The 15452-nt window shown below is 51.4% G+C and overlaps 1 long non-coding RNA gene and 7 other non-coding genes across 8 annotated transcripts in view; 5 read left to right on the plus strand and 3 right to left on the minus strand.

Annotated features, from left to right (window-relative positions):
* Window positions 1-15452, minus strand: part of LOC142821651 (uncharacterized) — a 262426-nt gene that overhangs the window by 233106 nt on the left and 13868 nt on the right. The gene's annotated exons all lie outside the window — the stretch shown is intronic.
* On the plus strand, window positions 780-869 carry TRNAY-GUA (transfer RNA tyrosine (anticodon GUA)). The gene is given in 2 exon segments: window positions 780-816; window positions 834-869. It is a non-coding gene; the product is annotated as a tRNA-Tyr (tRNA).
* Window positions 1506-1577, plus strand: TRNAQ-UUG (transfer RNA glutamine (anticodon UUG)). The gene has a single exon. It is a non-coding gene; the product is annotated as a tRNA-Gln (tRNA).
* TRNAE-UUC (transfer RNA glutamic acid (anticodon UUC)) lies at window positions 4154-4225 on the plus strand. Its single transcript has one exon. It is a non-coding gene; the product is annotated as a tRNA-Glu (tRNA).
* TRNAI-AAU (transfer RNA isoleucine (anticodon AAU)) lies at window positions 5115-5188 on the minus strand. Its single transcript has one exon. It is a non-coding gene; the product is annotated as a tRNA-Ile (tRNA).
* Window positions 7898-7991, plus strand: TRNAI-UAU (transfer RNA isoleucine (anticodon UAU)). The gene is made up of 2 exons: window positions 7898-7935; window positions 7956-7991. It is a non-coding gene; the product is annotated as a tRNA-Ile (tRNA).
* TRNAS-AGA (transfer RNA serine (anticodon AGA)) lies at window positions 10246-10327 on the minus strand. Its single transcript has one exon. It is a non-coding gene; the product is annotated as a tRNA-Ser (tRNA).
* Window positions 13418-13491, plus strand: TRNAI-AAU (transfer RNA isoleucine (anticodon AAU)). The gene has a single exon. It is a non-coding gene; the product is annotated as a tRNA-Ile (tRNA).

Below are 15452 nucleotides of genomic sequence, written 5' to 3' on the forward strand. Positions count from 1 at the left end.
TCATACTCCACCACCTTAGTTGATTTACACCTAGCAAAATTAATTATACAGCAGACAGAAACAGATCCAAACCAGACAGCAACCACACAGACAAACAATAGGAAAGGGAGGACAAGAATCATAGAATGCCCATTGCACAACCACAACTATTGATAAGCAGTTTCTTGCCAGACAAATCGGTGTTTAACTAAGTTTTCTCTACCCATCTTGAGGTCTGTTTCTTATCTGGTACCAGTGGGTGCCATTAGGACAGGATCCCCTTCTCACAGCCTAGTGTGACACTATTTCAGTGTCATTTAGCTGGAATGTGAGTATGTGACTCCAGGCTTTACAGCTAATTGCTGCTGCTCTTGAGTCTGGCTGCAGAAGAAGGCTTTAGTTTAGATCTGCTGAATAGCTTCAGGCCTTCCAATAGGGTTACAGAAAAACCACATTGTTACAGATGACCTTTCCAGGCCAAAGATAGAAGGAAACCCTCAGGGGTGTTTCTAGACCAAGGTTCATTCAATTGGTTTGTCTTTTTGTAGACCTGACCCTTCCGCACCCCTAGAGACTCTGGAACAAAGAAGACACATGAGAAGAACCCAACTTTCTTCCTTTTGCTGTGACATGGATGGATCTAGCTCAGGTTTCACTCAGGGGGTCTGTCTGCGTGTGAAGTACCTGTGACAGTCCCTGTGCACCTCTGCCCCTCATCAGCAACGCCATATACTTGGAGGAGCTCTTGCCCTGAGACTTGCAGAAAGGACAACCTGGACAAAGAAGAAATACTCGGGCACCCTTTGATAGCTCAGCTGGCAGAGCGGAGGACTGTAGTGTGTGTTTGGCAAGTAATCATTAGGCTGCTGGTTCAACTCCAGCTCAAAGGAGCCATTCTTTTCCCTCCAGCCTGGCCTTAGCAGAAGACAACCAAGGTGGTTACCTTGGGTCCATGTCTTCAGAACCCTGCACTGCAATTGACAAAACAATGGTGGGGAGGAGCTGCCAATCACATTTCTTGGGCTGTGCAGGTTCTGTCCACACACAAAAGTTCTTTCGGAACAATGGCCGTTATTCCACAATAACAATGCAAGAGTCTACACAGCAATTCCGTTATTTTGAAATAATTCTGAAGTATCAGACGGCTTATTCCGACTTCTGCAAACCTCAGTCTACAAAGACTAACGCCTATTCCAAATTAGCTATTTCAAAATAAGGCCTGTGTAGATGCGCCACTGCTGCTAGTTTAAACTAGCCCCTTTTTGTGGACATACTAACTTATTCTTCTGAGACAGGTCGTCTACGCTGGGGAGCCTGCCTCAGACTATTCTGAAGTTTCCCGGCAGTGTAGATGTGCTAGTTCGAAATAAACTATTTTGGAATCACTATTCCAGACCAGCTTATTCCAAAATAAATGTGCCGTGTAGTCGTAGCCAGAGGGATGAAGCAGCAGGAGGAAAGCCAGGAGTGCAGAGGCCAGCCAGAAAACTGAGTGTCCCCAATGCCCATGCACAGGTCACTGGGTAGGTCCCATGGTGTAAGGGGCAGCACTCAGGACTTTGAATCCTGCAATCTGAGTTCAAGTCTCAGTGGGACCTGCTGGTTTGAGCTTGTTATTGTGAGGTTTTTTCACACTGCACAGCTATGTCTATGCTGCAGGCCTTTTGCACAAGAATGGCCATTCTTGTGCAAAAACTAGTGGAGTGTTTACCCTGCATGTGCATTTTTGTGCAAGAAAATTTACAGTAAACCATTGGAAAAGAGGGCTTCTTGCACAAGAAGGCAGTGTGCACAGGCAAGAGGGATTTTTTGTGCCTAAAACAGCCATTAGAGCTTTCATGCACAAGAGAGTGTCCACAGATGCTCTTTATTAGGAGATAAACCATTTCATAGAGCTGGAGAGAACTTTGAGAGGTCATCTAGTCCACTCCCCATGCTCATGGCAGGGCCAAGAGCCATCCCTGACAGATTTGCCTCAGACGTCTCTAAATGGCTCCTTCAAGAATTAAACTCATAACCCTGGAATGGCAGTTCCAGGGGACACTTCTCCAGTGTTCAAACATCTAACAGATACTATGGCAAAAAGGAAGCCAAAGGGAAATGTCATGAACTATCACCTCAGATGAGGCTCAAACCCACAATTCCAAGATTAGGAGACCAATGCTTTATCCACTAGGCCACACTAGTGACACTGAAAAGGCAGAAATTCCCTCTTCCCAATACACATTACTCAACTTTTAGATAACAGAGTCGAGCTGTTGGAAGGAACCAGAAACACAGGAAGGGCTGAAAATCAGCTCTCAGGAGGCACCTCCAGCTGCCCCCCAAGTGTGGGTCACCCCACACTAGACATGGGCGAAACTTAACACCATGTCTCCCTTCCAAAGCCAAGGGCTAGTCTCCCACAGCCGCAGCCTCAGCAGGGCACTGCACTGGTGCTCACGCTGCTCCTGGGGAAAGGAATGGGTGCTACAGGGGTTGGGGCTGGCGGGGAATGGCCGGTTGTCACTGAAGGGGAAGGATAAAATGCAGCCACATTGCTGAGGGCAGGGAGAGCAGCTGGTGCTGGGCTGGTGGCACTGTGGGACATCCCTGGGGGAGCTCTGCAATGTGACCCTGGCTCCCAAAGCAGCAAGTCCAGAATCCCCCTCGATGAGCACAAGAGACTCCGACCGATCTGGTCTGAATCTGGCTGAAGGGCTCAAGTGCCCCAGTGCTGGAGTGTCAGAGGCCAGAAAGACATAGGAAAAAGTAAACAAAGTCCACCACAAGGTACCACTGGGACTTGATCCCAAGATCTCCTGTTTACTAGACAGGTGCTTTAGCCAGCTAAGCCATGGTGCCCTCCTCAGGGAGCCTGGTGAAACTGTTCTACTCTATGGTCCCAGACAACACCTTTGCCTCCCAAAGTGCAGCCATTCCCCATTTCCCTCCAGCGCTGGCAGTGTCTGGCTCCCTAGGCACAGAAGGCTACAGCTCAGTGGGCAGAGGCTCTGACATGCACATCTCCACCAGCTGCTTGGCCTGGGGAGTTGGCCTTGAGCTTTAGCATCACTGAGAGGAGGGAGAAGTGCAGCAAACATTGATTGTCTGGATTGTAAACACCCTCTCTCCTGGCCACACACGGCACTTCTTGGTGCATCTCAAGCCAGGCCCTGCAAGGAGCCACCAGGGCAGGAACCAGCCCTTGGAGCTCGGCTTGCACCGGAACCGGCAGTTTCCCACCATGTCTCGCTTGAGGAGAGGTGACTTGTTCCCCTTCCTCTCACCTCACGTCTCCCTTGTCTCTGTTCCCTTCAAAGGTCTCCTCCACCTCAGGACCCGCCTCCTCAGGGCGCTGCCCCTCTGCCACTGGGCTGGGAGTGGGAGATTCCACAGTCTCTGCACTTGGGCTGAGAAGTCTCACGGGGACTCGTCTGTTGATGGGTTAGTCACCCCGATGGCCAGCCGGATCCATTCCGTAGCGCTGCCCGAGAGGGAGCTTTCCCAGTCTCCACTGGTATTTCCTGGGGCTTTGTGTAGGGGATTGGGCTTGGCCATCTTCTCTGCTGGAAATGCCTCTTCTTTGGAAAGCAGCTCCCAGGAGTTCATGGAACTTCTTCTCAGCTTGGGACAAGGACAAGCAAGGGGCGACGGGACAGGGGTTTATGTGCTGATGACAGGGGTGCAGAAAGCAAATAAGAAATTATTTTTTTGCCTACTTAAGAACCAGGGTGACAGAACGAAACTGGTAAGTAACCAAGTTAAAAAAAGAAGCATTTTTGCGCCCAGTGGAACTCCTTGCCAGAGGATGTTGTGAAGGTGAAATCTACAAGAAGGTCCAAAAAAGAACTGGATAATTTAATGCAGGAAAGGTCAATCAATGGCATTTAACCAGGATGGACAGGGCAAGTGTCCCTAGCTGGTGTATACCTGAAGCTGGGAATGGAGGGATCACTTAATAACTGTCTGTCCTGAGGATTCCCTCCGGACAATGAAATTGGCTGCTGTCCTGAGACAGGATCCTGGGCTAGTTGGACAACTGGCATGGCCCAGTCTGGCTGCTTTGATGTTCTATTTGGCTGTTCTTGTCCCCTCTGGGCAAGGGAGAATGGACCCCCCGCTCATCCTGAAGTGGACAGAAAATTGCCTGCGAAAGGCTAGTGTAGGTGAGCAAAGAACCTTGTTTCATGTGTCCCTGATGGTCTAGTGGTTAGGATCCAGCACTTTCACTGCTGTGGCCTGGGTTCAATTCCCAGTCAGGGAAACCAGCTGCAACTTTCCCAAAACATGTCCCTAGTCAATCTTCTTGCCACATGTTACAGCAGCTGACACCTAGCATGGGGCTAACCCTAACCCCTCCCCCTTGGCTGGGCACTGCCTGGACTCAGGCATCCCCAGTGCCCGCGTAAGGGCTCTGGAGAGGACAGGGCAGCTCCAGGGGCAGAGTCCTTTTTTCTGCAGTAGTTCAAACCCAGCCCCTTGGTTCCAACTAACTAACATTACTCCTCATTTTTGCCCTCTGTGCCTCCCTCCCAACCTCAACATACCTCAACACACCCCCTTCCTTCTCCCTTTCCCTCTCCCTCTCCTCTCCACCTCCCCTTGCTGGTAACACAAACAGGACTTTTCCCTGTTGAAAGAACAAACTCTCTGGTTGAGGAATGTAGAACTGGGGAGGGGCTGGGAGGAAGGGCTAAGGCTGGCACCTTCCTCTGATGGTCCCACTGCCTCACGTCAGGGGCCTCAGCAGCGCTGGGGGGTGGCTCCAGGGGGAGAAGCTGGTTCAGAGGAACTTGAGCTGCTGGGCCACTGAAGCAGGCCCCCAGCAGCAGCCTCTCTGCAGGGCACACATGCTCCAGGCCTCCCGGTCATATTGAGTCTCCCCGTGTGGCTTGGGCTCCAGAGCCTGCCCCCCAGCTGGTGCCTTGAGGTAGCCACTGCAGCAGCAGGAATTTGGACATCAGGTCCCCTGCTTTTGGGGACAGGAAGCCAGGCCAAGGCCCTTTTAGCCACTGGAGCTGTGCAGGCTGGAGCCTCCCCCTACCAGATCTCTGCCCTGCTTCCTGCAAAGCTCTCAGCCTTTTGCTTGTTTCTGCTTCCCTGTCCATAGCAGGCAACTAAATGAAGGGAAGTCAGAGACCCAAACACCCCTGTGGCCAGCATGGGGCTTGAACCCATGACCTTGGCGTTATTAGCACCATGCTCTAACCAGCTGAGCTAGCTGGCCTACAAAAGTACAGCTCACCAGTGGCCCTTTCAAGCTGTGGAACCTTCCCCCCCAGAAGCGCATTTGGGTGCACCCAGGGGCAGCAAGAATTCTTGTTCTTGAGCAAGACGCTGCCAGTGCAGACAGAGCCTTCGTGTGCAGAGCCGTTCCGCTGCTTATTGTCACAGGGGTTTCTTGTGCATGAAGGAGCAGTGTGATAGCCCACGCTTAGCCTCATTGGCCTATTGTTTGCACAAGAGCCCATCAGTGTAAACATGGCCCCTGTGCTTTCTGTGTAAGCTTAAAAAATTTTGTGTGAAGCAGGGAGATTCTAGAACCTTCCTCAGCAAGTGAGTCTGAATCCTGCACCACGACCTCAGTGGGACCCGCTGGCGAAATACTGGTTTGCTGCAAATCCTTGGTAATTCCAGTGTTTGGCTTCCTTAGCTGTGACTACGCTGCGCATTGCTGAGCAATAAGATATGCAAATGAATATTGCTGCACATTATTTGCATACCTAATGAGCCATCATTTTTGCAGCACAGGCTTTTGCACAAGAAGGAGCTGTCTACACTGCTCCTTCTTGCACAAAAAAACCCTCTTGTGCAGAGCCGTTCTGCTGCTTATTGTCAGGAACCCTCGTGCCACTTGGCAGGAAAATCCAGTTCTGACCAGTCTCTGAGCAGCCAGTGCCTGAGCTGATCCAACATGGATCCCTAGGTCACAGGTCACAAGCACCATTTAGTGGCCCCAGTTACTGACCTAAACACCATCATAACACGACTGCTACGTCTACACTGCAACCTTCTTGTGCAAGAACTGTTTGCGCAAGAGTTCTTTTGCAAAAGATCTTCCACAAGAGCACGTCCACACTGCCAAGTGCTTTGCACAAGAGATGTGCCTTTGTGCAAGAGCGTCCATGGCAGTGTGGTTGCTCTCTTGTGCAAGAAAACTCTGATGGGCATTTTAGCCATATGGGTTTCTTGCACAAGAAATTCATGTTGCCTGTCTACACTGCCCTCTTGTGGAAGAGCTCTTGTGCAAGAGGGCTTATTCCTCGTGGGGAGAGGAATAACTCTTCTGGAAGAAGCACTGTTTTCCAACAATGTAGTGCAAATTTACTTATGCAAGAACACTCGTGCTGTGCTCTGCACGTTTTTGTGCAAGAACATTGAGCAAAAACCCTGCCATGTAGATGTAGCCTACAGGTTTGTATTCATTCAAAGAGTTCACATACAAATGAAATGTCTCTATTAAATAGACACTCTTGCAGGTGTCACTTGGATTTGAACCAAGGACCATGGAATCCGCAGTCAAACACTCTGCCACTGAGCTACACCCCAATATGAAGAAAAGTGTCTGCAGTCAGTATTGAGAAGTGGGTGGGGAACAGGAGGCTTTTGTAGAACACACATCTCAGGTGGGACGGACCCTCACTGACCCCAGATTGTGACTGGTCCTAACATGGAGTTTGTCCAGAAAGCAGCAGAACTGGGGCAGGACAGAGGTTCTGTCCACACAGAAAAGTTATTTTGAAACAATGGCTGTTATTCCAAAATAACAAGGCAAGAGTCTAGACAGCAATTCCGTTATTTTGAAGTAACTCTGAAATAACGGACGGCTAATTCCAACTTCTGTAGACCTCACTGTACGCAGAAAAATGCCTATTCTGAAATAGCTATTTCAAAATGAGGTGCGTGTACATGCTCCACTTCTGCTATTTCAAAATATCCCCTCCCCAGGGCCATTCTAAGTTATTCCCCCTGGAGCTCTAAATCAAGGTAACATGTCTAGATTAGGGAAGTCTCCTCAGACTTATTTTGAGGTTTCCCTGCAGTGTAGATGTGCTATTTTGAAATAACTGTTCCGGAAGAGCTTATTCCAAAATAAACGTGCCGTGTAGACGTAGCCAGAGAGTCCTGAGAGATGAAGCAGCTGGAGGGAAGCCAGGAGAGCAGAGGCCAGTCTGAGACCTGAGTGTCCCAGGTGTCTACCCCAGGCCTTCTGTCTAGGTCCCAGGTGTAAGGGGCAGCACTAATGACTCTGAATCCTCCAATCTGAGTTTAAATCTCAGTGGGACGGGCTGGGGCAGTTGCTGGGAGGTCCTTGTGCTCCAGGCTTTTTGGCTTCCTTGCCCTGAGGTTCACTAAGGGGGGTTTTGCTTGTCTGAGGCCCATTAGAGCTTTGTGAGCAGACTTGTGCTCAGGTGCCTGATGCCATCACAGCGTCAGGGCAGGTTGCCCATCTGACCCCTGAGCTCAGCCCATGCTGGAGGCAGCCAGAGAGCGTGAGCAGAACGGGGGCGGGGGAGTTGTATACTTTGGGAAGGGTCCTGGCTCCCAGCCACACGCCTTGCAACAAAGACCAACGGTCCCTGCACAAAGTGCATTGTGGGAATGAGAGTTGGGGCAGCAGGAAAGGGGTTGGCCCCTCAGCACCAGCGAGCAGGTGGGAGAAGATGGGAGTGAATCCTGCTACCTCTCACGTGCAAAGGGAGCACTGACCCACTTACAACTGATCTCTCGTGCTCTGGCCTCCAGCAGCTTTGTGCTCCACTAGGGTGGGTTATTTCAGAGACCAGAGAGGAAGAGGGAGGGGTCTCTGGATGTGCGGAGTCCCCCGGCTCTGCCTGTGAAAAGAAAGAACAAGGGCTCAGCAGAAACTTCAATTCCACTTTATGCGTCTTGACTTTTTCAATCTAAGTACTTTGAAGAAGCACTCCAAATATCTGCTCCAGTGGCGGAATGGGTCAGCGCACAGTACTTATAAGGCAGTACTTGTAGGAGACATGCTGAGGTTGTGAGTTCAAACCTCACCTGGAGCACTCACTTTGAGTCCCTGCTGGGTTGTCCCCTTGCAGTGGTTCCCAAACTTTTCGGCATCACTCCCCCCCCCCCCTGCTTTTTGATTTGTGAAAACCCTCATGCCCCCCCTGGAATGTCTTCACACCCTCTCTCCTCCCCGCTCCCCCCCCCCGGCTGTCCCCAGAGCCCAGCGCCCGGGAGTCTGGTCAGCAAGTGAGACTCGCTCATCAGTCCAAGCTGCTCTGTCCTGGCTGCCATTCCTGCCTGTCCCGTGCCAGCGCCGCACGCAGACCAGTGGGGCAGGACAGGGGGTGTCAGTGGGGCCCTGCTCTCAGTCCATCCCTCACAGGCTCTGTGGGCTGCTCGAGGGCTGAGCCCATCGCCCAGGCCTGGCGCAGGGATGGAACATGGGGCACGTTTTCCCCTGTGAGCGTGTGCGGGGGCAGGAGGGAGACACACAGGCCCAGCTGAAGGTTTTGTGCTGGGGCTGGAGGCTTGAGCCAGAGCTGTCGGCCTCAGCGGGACTTGCTCCTCCCCCCACTCCTGCCTTGCTGCCTCCTTTGGCCAGCAGCGCTCAGGGGGCAGCCAGGAGAGCCAGGAGGAGAGCCAGGACGCCGAGGCACAAGCTCCTCAGAGGGGACAGGCCTGAGGCCTCTGGCTTCTGCCAAGGGGCTTTCTGTGGTGCCCAGCAGGGGAGGGAGGCCAGGCCCAGGCAGGAGAAGGGGCAGCAAGACACTGCCTTTCTGCCTGGTTTCACTCAAGGGTCCTTCTGCAGGTGAAGCGCACATTAGAGCCCCCTGTGTTGCTGGGTTCTCCTGCCCCAACACTCACCCAAGGGCCACCTGGGCAAAGCAGCCAGCCCCAGGCCCCCTTCCAAAGCTCAGCTGGCAGAGCAGAGGCCTGTGGCTGGGGATCAGCAAAGGCCCTTAGATTGCTTTTTAAAAAAAAAATAATGGAGATGGCCTATCTCCTAGAACTGGAAGGGACCTTGAGAGGTCATCAAGTCCAGTCCCCTGATTTCTCAGCAGGACCAAGTACCATCCCCTAATGAACTTTTGCCCCAAATAGCCTCTGCAAGGATTGAACTCACAACCCTGGGTTTAGCAGGCCAGTGCTCATACCATTGAGCTAACCCTCCCCAAACATCTGTGTAGTCAGCATGGGGCTTGAACCCATAACCTTGGTATTATTAGCACCAGGCTCTAACCAACTGAGCTAGCTGGGCTGCTGATTTGACTCCAGCTGAAAGGAGAGATTCTTCTTCCTCCCCCTGGCTGCAGGCCCGTCCTTAGGACCAGGCGGCTGCCTTGGGTCTGTCCATTTGGGGCCTGGTGCTACAATTGCCAAAAAGGTTTTGGGTTCCAGCTGCCAATCTAATGTCTTAGGCTGCGCAGGCCTCAAGACACGGCAGGAGCTAGAGGGGAACGGTGAACGGCTGCACTTTGGAATGGGAACATGTTCTCTGGAACCATAAAGTAGAACAGTTTGAGGGCTGTTTTGAAGGAGGGCACCATGGCTTAGTTGGCTAAAGCAGCTGCCTTGTAAGCAGAAGATCCTGGGTTCAACTCCTAGTGATGCCTTGTGGTGAGGCCAAGGTGTCTCTTCTTTCCACCATATCCCAACACATATCTGGAGTTGGTTTTACTGTTTGCTGGTGTCCTAACAGTGGAAGTAGGATGGCAGCAAAGAGCTGGTGCAGGTGCCCTCTGGGTTTGATTTAGAGAGTCTTATCTAGACTTGCTAAATCAAACTCTGGGAGATGGATTGCAGCAGAAATCTCCACCTGAGTGAAGACATGGCCTAATGGTGCAATTAGTTAGATGCTGACCACAGCCAGTCTGAGCCATTCTAGTGCTCCGGGCATGTGGCACTGCCCCCCGGCTCATGGTGCATGTGCGGCTCCACCCTGGGTGCACAGTGCATATACAGCCCCTCCCCCTCCATGCATGGAGCTTGTGGTGGCAGGATGCTCTTGTGCTGCACAGCCTGGCCCTGCCACCACCGCTGGTGTGCAACCCAGGGTCCCCTGGGGCAGGCCATGCAGAGCTCCACAGCTGCATGGGGAAGGGCACTGCTGACAGGTGCTGGGGAGGTTAATGCAGCCCCAGGGAACTGCTGCAGCCTGCCAGGAACCAGGCAGGAAATGCCTGATGGCAGCTGCCCCACTAGCTCAACCCTTAATCCAGTCCTGATGCCAATAGTAACAGCCCCACTGCTGGTAACTCACAGAGGCCCTTGCTGCCCAAGGAAGAGGTGTGGGCAAAAGACAGACCTCGCTGTGAGCAGGATTTGAACCTGCACAGGGAAACCCTATTGGATTTCTAGCCCAACGCCTTAACCACTCGGCCATCACAGCTCTAGGTGAAGTGGGTCCAGGGAAACTGGTAAATAATTCCAGTGCACAGCCCTAATGTCACCTGCCACAGAGTTCACACAGCAAACCATTGCAACAGCTGTGCAGAGGAGTCCCAGCCCTTCGGCTCTTAGGCTGCCTTGGAGGTGAGTTCTGCTTCAAGGTCTTCCCTCCTCCTTCTTGGTCTTCCTTTCCCTTTTCCTTCCTCTTCTCTTCTCCCCTTTCCTTCTTCTTGCTGGTGTCCTTCTTGGACCCCAGTTTATAAAGAGAAATTCAAGTACCGCTTAGTTCTACCTTAACCAATTATTTTAGTATAATTTCACTATCCAGTCGGCTAAGATCGAGCGCTTCCAGCCTCTCGGAGAGCCATGTCACAGGCACAAGCCCCCAGAGACCCCTCTGGCCCTTCCAGGGATACATCGCAGGAGGAAGCAAGTGGCAGCAAGTGCTGGGCACTCCCATGGTAGGGGCCAGAGATAAAGCTGTGGTCCAAGGAGGAGTCTCTGCAGGCCCTGCAGTCCAGGCGGAGGAATGCAGATATTTATGGCTGAATGGTTGACGGCCTTGCAAAGAAAGGCCACCTCCCCCCACCCCAGACCAAGTCAGAGCCAAGGTCAAGGAATTGCGGGAGGGGTAGGTGAGGACCTGTGAGCGCAGCTCCTGCACTGGGGAAGCACCACAGCACTGTGCATACTATGAGGAACTGGACCAAGTCCTGGGGTTTGGGGTACCCTGTCTTCAGGGACAGTTGTGGAGTCTGGGATGGAGACACCTGGGCAGCAGCGGCCGCAGCTTCAGGATGACAACCCAGATGACCAGCAGCTCCAGGATGAGGAGAAGGAGGATTCCAGGAACGTCGTGACCCTCACCCTGGAACCGGTCCCCCAGATGCAGAAGGCCTCCCAAATGTCCTCGGGCACTGGGGAGGGAACATCAGGTGAGTGCTGTGAGGTTGCAACACACACAGGGCAGGCGGGAGCACAGGGCATGATGCGCTATCGTGACGTGTCATGCTGATTGTAGGTGGGGGGACACCACACATGTCTGACCCCATAGAGGGCCGTGCTCCCCCCACCATGTGTGCAAGGCACCACCTGCTCCTGCAGACAGTGCTGCCAGTGGCTAATTTCCTAACACTGGATGCAAACAAGCAAGTGTAATGGGGGTGTAGCTCAGTGGTAAAGTGTTTGACTATAGGCAAAAGGGTCCCTGTTTCAACTCCAAGTGCCCCCTGAAAGGTTGATCTACTTCTTTGAAACCTTTGCATCTCCAGTAGCATCTCACTCTGCATTTCTGATGTGCAGAGATTACTACAACCCCCTGGGTTGTGCCTAGGCTGGGTCACTTATTCCGGAAAAGCAGCTGCATTTCCAGAATAACTTGCCAGCTGTCTACATTGGCCGCTTGCTTTTCCAGAAAAGCAATGACAATCTACTGTAAAATTGTCAGTGTTTTTCCAGAAAAACTATGCTGCTCCTGTTCGGGCAAAAGTCGTTTTCCGGAAAAACTGTTCCGGAAAAGGGCCAGTGTAGACAGCCCAGTAGTCTTTTCCGCAAAAAAGCCCCGATTGCAAAAATGACGATCGGGGCTTTTTTCTGGAAAAGCGCATCTACATTGGCCACGGACGCTGTTCCGGAAAAAGTGCTTTTCTGGAAAAGTATCCTGCCAATGTAGACGTGCTTTTTCCGGAAATCCTTATAACGGGAAACTGTTCCATTTTAAGCATTTCTGGAAAAGGGTGCCAGTGTAGACGTAGCCCTAATGTGTTTCTGTGTCAATGCGCATAAACCAGGCAAACCCATCTCAACTGAAACAAGTTAAAATCTGCTGTGTCTGGTTTCTATTCCCATCAATTCAGCAAGGGTGTGATCTGAAAGTCCTTGGTCTACCTGGGCTGTGCTGTGCAGAAGAACAAGAATCACACCCAGTGGGGGAGGAATGGCCACTATCTTTCAATCTTCCGGAGTTTGATTTAGCAAGTCCAACTAAGACTCACTAAATCAAATCCAGAGGGTACCCACCAGTTTCCAGTACTTCTGCTCTTTGCTCCCTTTGGGTTCCCGCAGTAGGGACACAGCCAGGCTCAACTGACGGAGGCCAACTCTCGCTATGTAGGGTATGTTTACACTTGCACCCTCTTTTCCAAAAAGGGATGCAAATGTAAAGACTGAAAACTGTAAATGAAGCCACCAGGGACACATACAATGGGCCTGCAAAAAAATGAACCAGCTGAGCACTTTGCAGAGAACAGGCCATCGCCCTGCTGGGAGAGGCTCCATCATGCACAGACTCTGTGCAGGGCCAAACTGCTGGGAGGAGGCTCTGGCCATGGACTTTCCTCCTCTCTCTGTTACCTCCTGCACCTGGGGCTGAAAGGGACGTGGGCTGCAGGCTGGTCCTGCCCAGCTGCCTTCCCCAGTGGGAGCAGAAAATGCTCATGGAAGGGCTCACACATTGTCCCCAATGCACTCGCCTGAGGGACTGAATTCTTGCTGCCCCTGGGTGCACCCAAATGCCCTTCTGGGGGGGCAGGTTCCCCAGCTCACACCCCTCCTGTCACACAAAGCTTGCAAATGGGGTTGATTTTCCTCCATCTCTCCTTGCTGCTGAGCTAAAAGAAATCCTGAACCCGAACCCTTGTCCTGTCACTGGAGAGATGGCCCTGTGCTGGGATATGAGAGAGTATCCCAGTGATGCTCCTTGCAGCCCAGGATAAGAAGGGGGCTATGGGTGGAAGGAACCCAAGTAAAACAGGTCCCAATGGGCATGAACTGGGCACCAGCTTGGCCCAGTTGAGTGAGGGGAGGTTGGTCCCATGGTGTCAAGGGCAGCGCTCAGGACTCTGCTGCTGCTGGCAGGGAAGAAGCTGGGAGGCAAGGTGCTGGCAGCAAGAGATTCCGGCTTCTCTTTGGCCTGGGTCTGCCGGCCACCAGTCACCTGGACCAACCCTCAAACCAGCTGGACAGCAAGCCCATGTCACAGTGAGTCACTAGTGGCCCTGTCAGAGAAGAGCCATTGGCAGCTTCAGAGACATTCCTGCAGCTGCCTGAGGCACCTTTCTTGAAATTGCCACTGGTGAGCTGCACTTTTGTAGGCCGGCTAGCTCAGTTGGTTAGAGCGTGGTGCTAATAACGCCAAGGTCATGGGTTCAAGCCCCATGCTGGCCACAGGGCTGTTTGCTTTGGTGACTTCCCTTTCTTTAGTTGCCTGCTATGGACAGGGAAACAGAAACAAGCAAAAGGTTGAGAGCTTAGCAGGAAGCAGGGCAAAGAGCTGGTAGGGGGAGGCTCCAGCCTGCACAGCCCCAGAGGCTAAAAGGGTCTGGGCCTGGCTTCCTGTCCCCAAAAGCAGGGGAACGGATGCCCAAATTCCTGCTGCTGCAGTGGCTACCTCAAGGCACCAGCTGGGGGGCAGGCTCTGGAGCCCAAGCCACACAGGGAGACTCAATATGACCGGGAGGCCTGGAGCGTGTGTGCCCTGCACAGAGGCTGCTGCTGGGGGCCTGCTTCAGTGGCCCAGCAGCTCATGTTCCCCTGAACCAGCTTCTCCCCCTGGAGCCACCCCCCAGCGCTGCTGAGGCCCCTGACATGAGGCAGTGGGACCATCAGAGGAAGGTGCCAGCCTTAGCCCTTCCTCCCAGCCTCCACCCCCTCCCAGGTCCTTTCCCCAGCCCCTCCCGAGTTCTACATTCCCCACATAAAAACCAGAGAGTTTGTTCTTTCAACAGGGAAAAGTCCTGATTGTGTTACCGGGGGGAGTGGGAAAGGTGGTGGGGTTACTAGTTTCTTCATTGTATTTAAATATTTTGATGGCTCACTTGCCCGTGTTGTGTTACTTACAGATTCTTTGTCATCTGTGGCTAAACCACTTTTATAATTAGTGTTCAAGTTGCAAAAGCTAAATATTTCCTTAGTATGGCAATTTAAGCAAAGCGAACCCAGTGGAAGGGGATTGGTACCCCACTTTCAAGCCTCCTTTTCACAGTGCAAATTTTGCTTTTTTCCTTCAGCTCCATAAGAGTAGCAGGAGCAGTGGAGACATTGTTACATTCTTTTAGCTTAAACAATTTTTATACTATTATTTTTTACTACATTTTGAGTTGAGGGCGGGAGGCTGGACTCGATGACCTCTCGAGGTCCCTTCCAGTCCTATGATTCTATGAATGTTACAAGCTTACTTATGGGAGACAGCGGGCCCCACATTCTTCTGAACTAAACAGGCAGTTTGTTATTCATACAACCTTGGATCTGAAAGCAAGCCAAAAGTGTATGATTTGTTTTCTTAGAGAGCAAATTTAACCTTTAAGGGTGCAGCTTTTACAATAAATTTACAATGTATTCATTCCATTCTTTTATGCAGTTAACCAGTTAAGGGTTAATAGAATTTATCTCTTTTTTTTTTAGTTGATTTTACAAAGTGTCTGTAGGCAAATGTTTATTTGATTGTTTTAAAAGATTTCAATTGACTTTATAATCTTTTGGGGGAGTCCTTTAGACTCCTTACCCGGGATTTATTTAAGCGCTTGGACGTTTTCTTATACCACTGCAGATCGGATTTCAAGGAATAGCCAATTTTTCTTGATTTGTTTTAAATGTAATTTAAGATTTTTTTTATTTTTGTTTTTTTGTTTTTTGCAAGTCTTTTAGACTCCTAATTTGAAATTCAGTTTTCCTTTTAGACACCACCTCATACCAATAGAAAAAGGCATCCCATTGAACCTGGGGTATCTTAGATCTTCTGGATTCCAAGGCACCCTTCAACTGCACTATTTTACCTATATTAAAAGTACCTTTCACCAGAAACTGTCTAGATGAATCATTTTATGTGTACACATCCCACTGATCCAGAAACTTGCAAGTTTTAGGAGAGCAATGCACATACATATAGTATGCTGGAATCTCCTTAAGGGGGAACGGGAATCTCCTTTGACTGTCCAGTACCTATTACCTCATTTACACAGGGAAACACAGATACACTAGTGGGGAAGTCTGCACTGTCCAGGCATCATCCCGCGATTTCTGTCTCCGAGGTGATCCTGACCCATCACTACCCAGGCATCATCTCACAATTTCTGTCACTGAGGTGATCCTGACCCCCCCGGTAACAGGATGTAGCTAGAGACAGGGAG

Source organism: Pelodiscus sinensis, chromosome 31, assembly GCF_049634645.1.
Source record: "Pelodiscus sinensis isolate JC-2024 chromosome 31, ASM4963464v1, whole genome shotgun sequence".
Lineage (NCBI taxonomy): Eukaryota > Metazoa > Chordata > Testudines > Trionychidae > Pelodiscus > Pelodiscus sinensis.